This window comes from Neodiprion lecontei, chromosome 6, assembly GCF_021901455.1.
Source record: "Neodiprion lecontei isolate iyNeoLeco1 chromosome 6, iyNeoLeco1.1, whole genome shotgun sequence".
Classification (NCBI taxonomy): Eukaryota; Metazoa; Arthropoda; class Insecta; order Hymenoptera; family Diprionidae; genus Neodiprion; species Neodiprion lecontei.
Window position 1 is genome coordinate 11,913,130 of NC_060265.1, and position 14,734 is coordinate 11,927,863.

Below are 14,734 nucleotides of genomic sequence, written 5' to 3' on the forward strand. Positions count from 1 at the left end.
ACTCTTAAAACTGGCGTGAGAAAAATATAGAAATAGGGGAAGCAAATCCTCAGTCGAGTTCTTCAACAGGAACTCGCCCAAAAAACTAATTCCAGATGATTTGTCGGGGCGAAAATCATCGCAGATTGTTAGGAGTGAAAGCCCTCTTAGAAAACAGTTTTTAATTAAAAGTCTACGACAGTCTGGTCTTTACGCGCGCGGTACTCTAAATGGCGTCGATTGTCTATGGGTAATAGACACCGGCGCGGAAGTAACCGTATTTCGATCGGATCTCTGTAAATCCGATGACCAGATTGTTCCCTCTTTATCTCTTCGAACAGCCACTGGAGAGACGACCCTGGTTTTTGAGACAGGTTACTGTCCAAATTAACCTTTTTGAGTGTATCGACTCTCCACATAAGGTTTTTATAGCAGATATAGAGGATGAAGGTATTTTGAGAATAGACTTTCTTACAGCACATAACTGTGTTATCTTGACTAAGAGAAATTAACTAGCTTCAAACAATCGCGAAATAACTCTTTGTACAAATAGAAATGGAATTTATTGGACTCCTCCTAGAATTCGGGAAATAGAACTTTCAGAGGATGATTTTCAACAACATTTCCCTTTACATTTACAGAGCCTTGTTGAGAAATCTTCGATTTCGTTAAATTCAGCTCAGGTAGAATCGTTTAAATCTCTTTTGCTAGAATTTATAGATTCTTTCGCCAAAGATACTGGTGATAAGGGCCGATGTACTTCTGTCAAGCACAAGATCGACGTCGGAGAGAGTTTACCAATAAAACAAGCTCCTCGAAGACTCGCTCTCAACGCCCGAGACGAGGTGAAGAAGCTTGTAGAAGACATATTAAATGAACGGTGTGATTGAACCATCGTCTAGTCCCTGGGCCTCACCAATCGTCCTTGTTAACAAAAAGGACAAATCCAAACGATTTGGTATCGATTACAGGAAACTGAACGATATAACGAAGAAAGATTCTTACCCTCTACCCAGAATCGACGAGAAACTCGACCTGATAGCTGGTGCAACTTGGTTCAGCACCATAGATCTTCAGAGTGAATACTGGCAGGTCGAAATGGATCCTCTAGATGAAGAAAAAACAGCTTTTGTTACGTGTTTAGGAGGATTATGGCAGTTCAAGGTTATGCCGTTTGGTTTAACTAATGCCCTGGCTACCTTTGAACGAATGATGGACGCTGTTCTCCATGGGCTCACTGGCAAAATATGCCTCGTTCATTTAGACGATATAATCGTTTTTGGCAAGAACTTTGAAGAAGAAGTTCAAAATCTCAGACAAGTTTTCGCTAGGCTGAAGCAAGCAGGCCTCAAAATGAGCCCGAAAAAATGCCATCTGTTCCAGAAAGAAGTAGACTTCCTCGGACATATCGTCTCAGCACAAGGTGTGAAGACCGACCCATCCAAAATAGAGAAGGTTTCTTCTTGGCCGACACCTAAGAATAAAGAACAAATTCAAAGCTTTTTAGGCCTTTGTACGTATTACAGAAGATTTGTAAAAGGTTTCGCTAGTATAGCTAAACCTCTCCATCACTTGACCGGAATCAAGATTCCTTTTGACTGGACCCCGGAATGCGAAGTGGCTTTTAAGAAATTAAAAGAAAATCTCATTTCTTCGCCGATGTTAGCTTATCCAGAGGTCGAACTTCCTTTTATTTTAGATACGGATGCCTCTCTTTCAGAAATAGGCGGGGTTCTGTCACAAATTCAGGGAGGTCAGGAGAGAGTGATCAGCTATTTCAGCAGAGTTTTGAGTAAAACTGAGAGGAATTATTGTGTCACTCGTAGAGAACTTTTAGCTGTTGTTAAGACCGTAGTACATTTTCACCATTATCTGTACCGTAGGAGATTTTTGATATGTACAGATCATGCTTCTCTTAGGTGGCTACTTTCGTTCAAATCTCCCGAAGGTCAGGGAGCTAGATGGATAGAAAGGCTCGGTCAGTACGATTTTGACATTTGTCATCGAGCAGGAATTCATCATGGAGACGCCGATGCTCTCTCTCGAAGACCCTGCGAGGAAATGCCAGAGTGTAAACAGTGTGCACGATTAGAGAAAAACCGTGACCCCTCTCTTATAATACGAAAGATTTCTTTCGGAAATAACTAGGAGGAATGGAGAAAATCGCAACAGAAGGACGACACTTTAACTCAAGTGAAGTCTTGGAAAGAAGCAGAAACTCGCCCGGACTAGCAGGATATATCTTTAGCCGAGCCAGATTTGAAAATTTATTGGGCTCAATGGGACTCTATCCTTTTAATTGATGGAATTTTATACCGAAAATGGGAATCTGCAGACTTGAAAGAAATCAGGTGGCAACTTTTGGTTCCCAGGTCACGAGTTCCGGAGATTCTTGCTCTTTATGATGATTCTCCTGCAGGCGGACACTTCGCTTCAAATAAAACTCTGGGCAGAATTCGCAACTTCTACTTTTGGCCCCGTTGCCGGATGGACGTTGAAGATTGGTGTCGAAGATGTTGAATCTGCACGGCAAAGAAAGGACCTCGAGCGAAGGGACAAAGCTCTCTTCAAATTTACAACGTGGGAGCTCCATTTGAAAGGATAGCGATGGACATTCTCGGACCTCTCCCGATAACCCATTCTGGAAATAAATATGCTCTGGTTATTGCTGATTATTTTACTAAGTGGCCTGAAGTGGTTCCTCTCGCTGATCAAGAAGTCTCCACTGTAGCACAAGCATTCGTTAAAGAGTTTATTTGTAGACACGGAGTTCCTCTAGAACTTCATACTGATCAAGGCCGAAATTTTGAGTCAACCTTAACCCGTTGAGGACACACATCGAAAAAATAACGTTGAGGACACACGGGGTCCAGCGCCCCCCACGCAGAAAAACAGTTCTAATTTGTGTTTTACGCTATGTATCGACTTAAAACCGGTGCGAAACTTTAATTTTATATTCTCTCTAAATAATCTTATGATTGTTTTAATCTTTTTATGATTTTAAAATACTAAAATATTGTTAAGAAAAAAAAACTCACGAAAATGTACTTTTTTTATAAAAATAGTATTAGAAATTTTAATTTTCAAAATATCAAAAAAAATCCGACGGCGTTTTATTCAAAAAACAATATTTTTTCGAGAAAAAAATAAAATTCTGATGAAGTCTGAAAAAAGTATATTTATTTTGAAGTTTGAAGTCACGAATCTCGGTCATTCTTGTAATAAAGAAATAGTACAACTAAACATGCGGAAAAATGTAAAAGCATAAATTTTTTTAATAGAAAAATTATTTATTGTATCAAATATAACAAAAATATATAAATATTTGTAAGAAAAATCAATTACATCAGTCGTGACCACCACAGTCGGTACATAAGTACATACGATGATCGTTGCACATGGGCCGTTCGCAGGCAGGACATTGTATGTTAGTTTTTCGATCTTTTGATCGTGGACAAAGTCCACATCTTTTTTTACTAGGCAGCTCTACTCGTTCTACACCATCAGCTGGCCGAGATTTGCTTAGAATTGTAGCAATAGCGTCGCGCAAACTCTTTCGAACTATTTCATTGCTGTACCGACGTTCTAAGAACGGCCTTACAAGATGTAATGAAAGTTTATCCAAACATTTTTTCGCGGTTAAATTTGTATTTACGCCTTGATTTACGAGCTTACACTTCAATAAAATACGTGAATTTACCGCAGCTTGATCAAGCATTCCCTGGAAAACTCGCATAGGCCAACGATAAGTCTTACAGTGCACGGTATGAGAATGACAAAGCCAATCAAAACAATCTGTGCCGCCTTTAGTTTTATTGTAATGCAAAATAATTTCTGGCTTATCATCCCATATTGAAACAGTATGTTTATCTGATGTTAGAACTAATACAATTTTATTTTTTTTGGGCGTAAATGATACCAACGTCATACTATCTGTGTGACAAAATTTTGCGGCTGGAGGATTTTTCGAGGCTACTTTCATTTCGGCAGGAATTTCTTGCTTATTTTTTCTAATGGTACCAGTAATTTTTAGTTGATAAGGATCTCCTTTCATACGTTCCAAAAGAGGCACAGATGTGAACCAATTATCGCAGGTGACGGTGCGTTTACTGCCATGAATTGGAACTGTAGTCTTTCGAAAATAGTATTCTGTCAGCTTTTCGTTTGGCAGGATATCAGTCAATGGTATTTTGCCCAAGTATGGAATGGCGAATATTAAGTATGACGTTGATGGATCATTTAACGAAAAAAATTTCAAACCGTACTTATCTGGTTTAGATTTGATGTACATACGAAATCTACAACGCCCGCGAAATCCAAGTAATATTTCATCAACTGTACAATCACGGCTGGGCTTGTAACATTGGCTACAATTTGAAATAAAAATTTCCCAAATTTCACGGATACAAGCAAACCTGTCATTTGCATTTCTCGTATTTTTATCATCAAAACGTAAACATGAAATTAAAAACGTGAATCTCATTCGTGACATCACACATCGATAAAAATTAATTCCGTTTTGATTACTCCACAAATCATGAGTATCAACAGTTGCTGACTTCCAAGCACCACTGTAATACATAATACCAATCAAAGCTCGTAATTCTTCTTCATCTGTGTGATGGTGGTATGTCTGAAGATCAGTGTCCTGCTGTATTAGTAATGCACAATGATTTTCAATTTCCGTGTTGGTATGCTCGACGATTATTTTGATAATATCCGGAGGAAAAAGCACATCCCAAAATTCTTCAATAGTTTGTAAATCACTTGCTGGTCCAGAAGGTTTTGGAACAAACACCGGATCTGGGACGCTAAATCGATCTGTAAAAAAAAAAAATGTAGGCTAAAGTAAAATTACGAGTTGGGTTACACAGTAAGATATTATGTTTGTATATACACCTGAGTTCCCTTACTACTTATAATATATACTTTTATACCTGAATAACATACCTGACCGACGGTTTGAAAGTTTTGTACTCCAAACAAAGCCATTTTTTCCCCTAAAATGAGATTTGGGGCGACCTCGAGCAGGAGATTCTAACAACCGATGAGCTGAAGACGCGTTCTCCCAATTACTCTGCATGTCATCATTTGCATCCGTATCATCATCCTCACTTAGCGTATCTAAATATTCTGACTGATTCGAAACATGGTCTTCTGACTCTGATCCATTGTCATCATTACCTCCACCATCTTCATTTTCTTCCATTAGACGGCTGGCGATAGTTCGAGGTCGAAGATTATAAGACATCTGTATATATACACACATATATATTTAATTAATAACCATTATTTATTGCTGAAAAAAAAAATTCAATTCGTGCATAAATACTTACGTTTACAGAAACAATATAACATCAGTCAACGATAAAAAAAAAAATTGAATTTTTTTAAGATTTTGCCACAGTAAGACCACACGGGGTCTACAGAACCCCAAAAAAAAACACGTGCGCACTAATATGTCTCTGCAGGATGACTGACGCCAGAGAGACCTTCGTAACGTGTCAAAACTTGTTGTGGAGACTTCAAACAACAACAGATGGTGCTATATATCTAATTCCTAAGGGTCTTTGTAGATTTAAAATGGCATTGAAATTTGTCTGGGGTCCGTTGGACCCCATGTGTCCTCAACGGGTTAATGAAAGAGGTTACTCAGATTTTAGGGGTTAGAAAAACTCGTACGACTCCTTTGCCTCCGCAATCTGACGGCATGATAGAGCGTCTGAATCGAACCTTGCCACAATATTTGTCGTCCTTCGTAGGGCAGAATCAGAGAGACCGGGACTCCTGGATCCCTTTCTTCCTCTTATCTTACAGATCTGCGATTCATGAGACGACGAAGCAGACGCCAGCCCTCAAGCTTACTGGAAGACATCTTCGACTTCCGTCAGATTCAGAGAAAGGCCCTGTTCCTGTGCAAAGACAGCATCAAACAGATTATGCCTTTTTATTACAACAACGTTCAGAAGAAATTCATTACTTCGCTAGGAATAGAATTTCTATGGCTTCAGATAAATTAAAAACTCGTTATGATATTCGAGCCAGAGATTTAAAATTTAATCCTGAAGATTCTGTCTGGCTCTTTCAACCTCGAAGACAGAAAGGACGATGTCCAAAGCTACAAAGAAATTGGAAAGGCCCTTACTTAGTGGTTAACCGGATAAATGATGTTGTTTATAGAATCCGAAGATCTCCTCATTCGCGTCAGAAAGTGGTTTACTTGGATCGTCTTGCTCCATTTGAAGAAGATCAACCTGGAACAGTCTCTCCAAGACCAGGAACATCCTTCGAGGTTAGATCTTCAAACGAACACCCTTGACGACTGTGATCGACTTGACCTTCTTTACAGTTGGTCATCGATTGGGAGAAGAATTTGCCTTTCGGAATTCATTTGAGTAGAACTCGACCGCTTACGATTATTATTGAAGGAAATATCGGATGCGGAAAAACAACTTTCACCAAGAGGTTTTTAGCAGATCGCCAGGTCTGTACACTTTTGGAACCTCTTGAGGAATATCGAGACGTAGCTGGAATTAATGTGAAACGTATATAATTTTTGAACTACTGGTAAATTCGAAAAATTAACGACGGAGCCAGGAATCGAACCTGGTATCTAGCGATGCTTTACCGGAGCCTTACTCCACTAGACCACCTAGCCGCCCTGACTCTGATGTCGTTAATTCCTCTCATCACCAGTAAGTTCAAATTTGTTTTCTTGTGCTGTGATAGTATGTGTGAATATATAAAGTGTTCTTCCTCTTCGAGCACAACTTGTAAGAATGTCTGTAAGTGTGTTTACATTTTGGAATCTTACGCTTCTTGGTGCGAAGCTCGTAAGACAGTCAATGACCGTCTAATATTGAAATGCGGATATGCATCATCAATATTAATATTAATCACGAGGCAATTTTCATTTTGTGAAACGTATATAATTTTTGAACTACTGGTAAATTCGAAAAATTAACGACGGAGCCAGGAATCGAACCTGGTATCTAGCGATGCTTTACCGGAGCCTTACTCCACTAGACCACCTAGCCGCCCTGACTCTGATGTCGTTAATTCCTCTCATCACCAGTAAGTTCAAATTTGTTTTCTTGTGCTGTGATAGTATGTGTGAATATATAAAGTGTTCTTCCTCTTCGAGCACAACTTGTAAGAATGTCTGTAAGTGTGTTTACATTTTGGAATCTTACGCTTCTTGGTGCGAAGCTCGTAAGACAGTCAATGACCGTCTAATATTGAAATGCGGATATGCATCATCAATATTAAAAATTACACTTACAGACATTCTTACAAGTTGTGCTCGAAGAGGAAGAACACTTTATATATTCACACAGCTGGAATTAATCTTCTAGATTTGATGTATCAAGACCCAGATCGTTATTACTATTATTTTCAGCATTTCGCTCAAAAGATTATGTTAGATAGACATCTGCAGACGAGTTCATCGCCTGTAAAGGTGATGGAAAGATCGATATTCAGCAGCAATTGTTTTGTAGAAGCTTGTCGAAGGTTAGGTAATTTTCGTGACTTTGAATCTCATTCATTGATGAAAATTTTCGATCTTCTCATTCGCTCGTCTGAGCTCAGAGTAGATTTGATTGTTTATTTGCGAGTTTCCCCAGAAACTTCTTTTGCTCAAGTTAGTTCCCGTTTTCGTGAGGAGGAATCGAGCATTTCTTTAGAGCTACTCAGAACTATTCATGAGGTTCATGAAGATTGGCTAGTAAAACAAACCTTTTCTTATTTATCGGCTCCTGTCTTGGTTATAAACGCAGAAGCTACGGCCGATCAAGTTTTTAAAGATTTTTGTACTTCCTTGACATGCGGATAGCATATAGTTAACCTATATTTGCTTCATTAAGGGATACACTTAATTAAGTAAAAGACATAAAAAAAATTATAAAATAGATTTTCTTCATTGAAAAAAAAACATAAAGATTGTGAAAGGTTATGTTTTCAAAATTCATTTTCTTGCAATCGATATTTTGCATAGCTGGTCTCCATTTTGTAGGTTCGAGGCGAGATGACGCTTAGACGAAGTCGGGTTTCGGTCGGCTCGATTTCACTGCGTTGAACCTAATGTTGCTTCAAGCGTTGCTCTATGAATAAGAGAGAATGATTTTAGGATGGTTTACTCTTTCTCGGATCTTTCAAATTAGAATTGAATTATTTCCTTTGATTAATAAATTTTTCAAAGAGCTTACATTTGTTGCCATCAAGTAGGAGCCGGATTTCAGCACGGCTCCAAGGACCGTTGAGATCCCGTTGTGCGAATCAGTGTCGAGTCCTGGTCAAATACCTTCTTCGGGCTCGCGGTTGGCTGCCGCTCTTCGCACAGAGCGGCCGTGCCGGTCGTTAGAGTTGGCTAGCACTTTGTCGACGAAGTGCCAGGCAACAGTAAGGTATCTCACGGGGGTTTTGGGGGAATTTATTTTGGGAGGAATTTTATTTTTGAACAAAAAGCCCCGGCCGGCGTCCGTGCCGGCTGGAGAACAACAACGAACTGATGTTTTCAATATAAGAAGTTGTTTGTTTTGAAATGATCTTTTGTTTTCCTAAGAATTTTGTTTCCTTCTAGAAACTTCTTCTCTGGAGTCGAGTTTTGCGTCGGATAGGCTTTGGTTTATTAATGTGAAAAGAGCCACGATTATTTTCCAAGGTTGATGAGCGATTGCTCGATTTTCACATTTTATTAACCTTAAGTGTCAGCTTTGTGAGTACTTTTTCAGGTTACTTGACACAGCCTTTTCCCATCCAACCATTCCCCGATTCCTGAGGATGACTGATGGTGTTATTTTGAAGAAGGACGCAGGAATGATTTAGATAAGATCGTTTCTTTTCTTTTGAATACATATTTAATTTATTTTATTCGTGTATTCTCCCAAATTCACTCAGTGAATTTGAATTGTTATACCAACACTCACATTTGTCCTTCCAAAAACTCTGGGGTGAGCTATTTCTAACGAAGATTAGGATCAGTCACCCATCTATTTCCTTATTTCCTGTGAAAAGGAGTCTGTTTTTATCCTATTTGGTCCTGGAATTTCCGGTTCCCACCTCGATGTTTTCACCCGAACCTGTTTCGTTTGGGCAATCCTTCAAGAAGAGGATTGGATTTCTTTTCGACATCGATTTGGACCGATGCTGATAACTTCAAATTCATGAAGCCACACAACACTCAATAACACTTACCTTTATAAAAACAAGGCACATAAATTTTTGAAATTATTTAACGCTCAACTATCTGCTCAAGGTTTTCTGTGGTTTACCTTGAGACTGTGGGCAAATGCCAGATAGTAAAAAAGGGAGTCTTTAAATTTTTAAAGCCACAGCTCCAACTCACTTTTGAGCACTGACTGCTAGATCACTTTTATAATTGTTTTATCTTTCCCGAGTCAAGACGACTCTTTTCCTCGGGGGGGAGTGGTGTTACAAAGGGTGAAATCACCCGTTTTGCCCCCTCTTGAATGATCTAGTAGTCATCATAGATAAAAGACGTTTATAAACCTCTTATGTCTTTCAAAAGAAAAAGGTTGCTGCGTCAACCAACATTATTATAAAAACAGTCTTGTTTCAGACTTGAAACGAGAAACACATATTGCGCGATTAAAGCTTTTTCACAACATTTTATTCACGCTCTTGATTTTGACTTTATAATTAAACTCGCGGATCCATATTTTATTTCCGTAACGTCAAAGAACGTTACAATATATACCACCACATTTATAAGATGTCATTTAGGAACATTTTGTTCAAATGTATACCAACCCTCTTGAACGCACACTAACATCTAGGCGCTACATTTCAAGACTCTTCTTTGTCATATTCTGTAAGTGAGTCAGTACGATAAGACGTTATTTAGAAATTTTATTTTTTTTATTCAAATGTATACTAACCCACTTAAGCGCGCACTAATATCTAGGCGCTAGATTTTAAGACCATTCTTTATAATATTCCATAAGTAAGTCAGTACGTTTCATGGCATTCCATTTCCTTCCAAACATCCTATTCCGTACCCTCACCGAATGTTCTTCCCCAAGGGGGGGCGTGTTACGTCCTCCAGACTTCATATTCCTTTCCCACGCTCTGTAGTCTACTCTTATCGTCCGCGAGTCAGCAGATTCTTCTGTAACTCGCGGCTAGCTTGCCTTCTACATCTCGCTAAACTAGGCAGATCCATCTTAGCGCTCAAGCAAGACACCTATCCCTCTAAACCAAGACCATACCTTTTTCCCTCGACCGACTCCGTTGCATTGACTACTAGTAAACAATCATATACTTTGAATCGTTTACCTTCCCTCAATACCGATCCCTCTCTATTCCATTCACTTCCTGCACTGGGAGTAGTAGCACGCGAGTGCATAGTCGACGTGAAGGGACCCTATAATAGCCAAATAACACCTTGGCTGGGCGTGGAGTAAGCTTCGATTACCGCTCATCGGAGCCTACGCATTCTACCCTGTAACATGATTAACACGTAGAAAAAGTTTTCAGAAAATGAAAAAAAGTTTTCCGAAAACGAAAAAAGTTTTCAGATAATGAAAAAAAGTTTTCCAAAAATAAAATGTGTAATAATCGTATGGTATTATCATTATTATTATTATTATTATAATTTTCATAGTTCCGAGTATGGTACATGTGCGTAAAAAAGAGATAAAATGTGGGAATATTAGTATATTCAAAATATTTATTCTAATTCTGAAAATACATACAAATTATATTACATGTCTGTTTTATTTCCAACTATTGTGCGAACTATCAAAATCCAACCACTTCACATAGAACTGATTCCACCGTTTGCGTAATACTTTCTCTACAAGGTAGCCGTCGGAGTATTCTACTTTGCTGAGCTCTTCCTCGTAGAAGCTCTCCTCGATGGGATGATCTTGATAATCGGTAAGTTTGTAGGTGAGTGGATTGGTATTTTTCACCTCACTCACGGTGAATGTTTCAGTCGACTAATTGGGTGTATAGCTTTTTTCGAATACATTCTTGTACTTGCTGATTCGCGCTCGATCGCCTATACTGAATTTCCGCACTCGATCACTTCGTTTGATTTGCCGAGGCTTGTACACGCTACGATACAGCTGTTTTTCATTCTCCGTGCTAACATCCACCGGTTTTATCCGAATTGTGCGATGTTTGGTGTTGTTGTAGGACTTCATTAAATCATCCAAAATATTAATCCACTCTTACGATCCTTGGAGAGTAAACCGCTTCCACATGTTATTTTTCAATGTTCGATTAAAACGTTCGCATATCGACGCCTTCAAGTTGCTAAATGTCGAATACATGTTGATATTGTGATGCTTCTCGAGAGCTTTGAATTCGCTGTTGTAGAATTCTTTGCCTTGATCAATGTGTAGATGTGTAAGTATACGGCTCTGGATCAGTACAGATTTCATGGCAGCAGTAATATCTTTCCCACTCTTGGACTTTATCGGCATCGCCCACGCGTACTTGAAAAATATATCGATGATTGTTAGTAGGTATTTGTATCCCTTGTTACGCGAGCTGTATGCGGTCATATCGACGAGATCAGCTTGACAGGTCTCATCCAGTCCGCGTACATCTACGAATCGGCGCGGATAGTTGCGTCGAGCCTGTCTGTGAAGTTCGGCAGCTATTACAGTCTTCATTGTTCCCAACTGTTCAGCTTTTAATTTTTCGAATTGTCGTCCAACCACTCTGGTTCCTCAATCGATACTAATTCCCTGTTGGTCTGTCCCAGCGTCGGTGTTGCTTGCTCCCTAATATGTTTGATGCGACTCTGCGCGTTTTCTACGATTTTGTTATTTATGCGTAGCTGTTTCAACTCCTCGTTGTGATTATGCGTGAAACTCTCAAAATTTGATTGAAAAGTATCCACAATATCCACAGCCATTGATCGTAAAGCGGTATTGAGAACTTTTAGGGAAACGGCATCGTTTTCCATCTGCGGATCAGCGATATTATACAACCGTTTGCTGTCTATATCGTACTGATTGTCGTTGGTGGTTTTGAATCCAACACCTGAAGGCCTTCGAATAAATTTTTTACCACCACCACCACGCTCCGAGTGTCGTCCGAATATGTCCATGCTCATCACTGGACGGTCACTGAACAAATGATGATTTCATGTTGACACGCTGCTAATAAACGATTCCGGCCTCGCGCAACTCTTCAATAATGGAGACTATTTCGTTGGAATGGTTGGTATTGCCTGCAGCCTGTGATGCCATAAGCAGCCGAAGACGTCCTAGAATTTCATTTGGATCATCCCAGTAGACGTAATCAAAATCTTGCCCCTCCTTTCGCGCAATCTTATAGTCAGGTAAGCCTTTGCCTGATTTTTTCGGCGAGCCGACGTGTTTTGCAATGAAATTTCTATACTTTGCGCTTTTTAAATCATCTCGAAGGCTTCCATCGGCATGATAACGTTTTTGATGCGCATTTGTCATCGTTACAATTTTTATATGTATAATTATTCTTGTCCGCATAATTTACAATCGATGCATCAGGTGATTTTTTAAACAGTAATTCGAGTAATCCGGGTGTTCTTTCATAACTTTTATCCCCCAGATTGACCAGATTATCAGTGAAATTGATCGGCGTATCACCAATCATCATACCGTTTGTCAACTTTCGAACACCGTATGTGGCATCCTAATCCCTCTTTTTGCTTGTGCTGAACATTTTCAAATATCGCGCCATAGAATCCGTTGTTTTCTTCACCGGCGTACTTGTAGTAGAAATTTCACCAAACTTTAGTGTTTTATCATTTGCATCAATGAAATTCCCATCGTCCATATCCTCATCCTTCTCATCATCATCATCATCATCATCATCCCCGTACTCTCGTCATCTTTTTCTTCTTCTTTTTTCATTGTCACATCCGGTAGTTCCGTTTTAATTTCATTTTTAATATGTTGTTGCTGCTGTCTTGAGGTATCAACTAAATCTTGCAACAGTGTGACTAAAGGCTTGAACACCTCTCCCATAACCTGTTCGGTCGTGTCCGTGTCCAACTTGAGCATTTTATGCTTCCGCCGTATGACATCGGATGCTTTCGATATTTCACTCAATGTATTGCTATGTTTAGGAATCTTGGCACTCCCCATGTTGCCAACCCGATTGTTGCGATGAAACTGTGCAAGCTTATGTTAGTTTATGCTTATGAAGCAGTCAGACCCCTTCCTATATCGCCCCCCATTGATTTCGCTATCCTTGTCAATTACGGTAAAACTGTAATTGTCATCATTCCAGCATGCCGAGCACAAGTCTTTAAATTGCTGATACGTCATGTCTCTGTTCACATTATCGGGGTAGATACGTTTCAGATTCATATCATCCTGCCGAAATAGCACCAATAAGTTTGCATTGTCACGCACTAGGTGTTTTGGAATGCGCGCACACGTTTGACTTAGATAAAAGCCATCGATATCGCGATGCCTGCCCATGCTGAAGTATGTTCTGATATTATCTTGCTTTTCACAGGCCACATCGTCAAAAATCATAACAGAGTTGGGGCGAGCATCTTCCGGTTTTACAACCTCATCGTTCTCGCGAAACGGGAAATAACCCACTCCCTGCACGGGTTCTAGTAAGTTTTGCAAAAATTGATACTTTGGCTGGATGAGAGATTTCGAATAGACGTGGACATTTTCGAATCGCAATCCATTGCCGTGGGTGATGAGTGAGAGAAGAGCGTTAGTTTTACCGCAATTGGATGGCCCGCAAAAAATTGCTCTCACGGTATTTGGCAGCAATTTTCCATGTCGTTTTTCTATCCTCCTCTTTCCACGTCGAACTATTTTATCAAAATTCGCGATAGGTGGTTTATCGGGCTGATCTTGAAATCTCATGATGCTTCGTTAGCATGACAACGAGAACTAAGATGGCGGTATATAAATTCCTCCTTTTATAGAAGTCACGTTAGCTGTTGCCCGACTATGAGGACGTGCACACGGAAGAAACGCGGTGGTGGTTTGTTAAATGAAATCATCAATCATCTCCCTGTTGAATTGCATGTGCCAGGGTATCAGTACTGCGGACCTGGAACGAAATATGCCAAGAGGTTGGCTCGTGGATATTTGGGGATCAATCCGCTGGATGCTGCGTGTAAAGACCACGACATTGCATACGCAAAGAATCGCGATATCGCAGCGAGAAATCTTGCCGACAAAGCGCTCGCTGAGAAGGTGTGGAATCGCGTCTTGGCCAAGGACGCTGGTGTGGGTGAAAAGGCTATAGCCTGGGGAGTCTCCAGCACCATGAGAGCTAAATCTAAACTAGGAATGGGTTTAGCTGCGAAGCGGTCGAAACTTGGAGTGGCTGCGAAAAAGAAATTTAGAACTGGCGGAAAGAGTAAACAGCGGAAGAGAACTGTGAATCTTAAATCCATCATCACAGCAACAAAGGTCGCCATGCGACCGGGTTATAAAGCCGTCGAGTCGGCGTTGGCTGGTGCTCGTGCGGCTACGCGTGGGACTGTGAAGAATGTTCGTATGCCCCGCGTTATACCGGTGCCTGATAAAATTGCCGGCATCCTGCCGTTTCTCATTTCAATTCTGGCCGGTTCAAGTGCTACTGGGGCTCTTGCGGGTGGTGCTGCGGGTATAACTAAAGCTGTCAACGAAGCTAGTGTCAACAAACATCGGTTAAACGAGACCAAACGGCACAATACAACAATGGAGGCGATTGCTTTGGGCAAGGGATTATACCTGCGACCCTACCGCAGCGGAATGGACCTGTACTTACGTCCGGCAAAAAC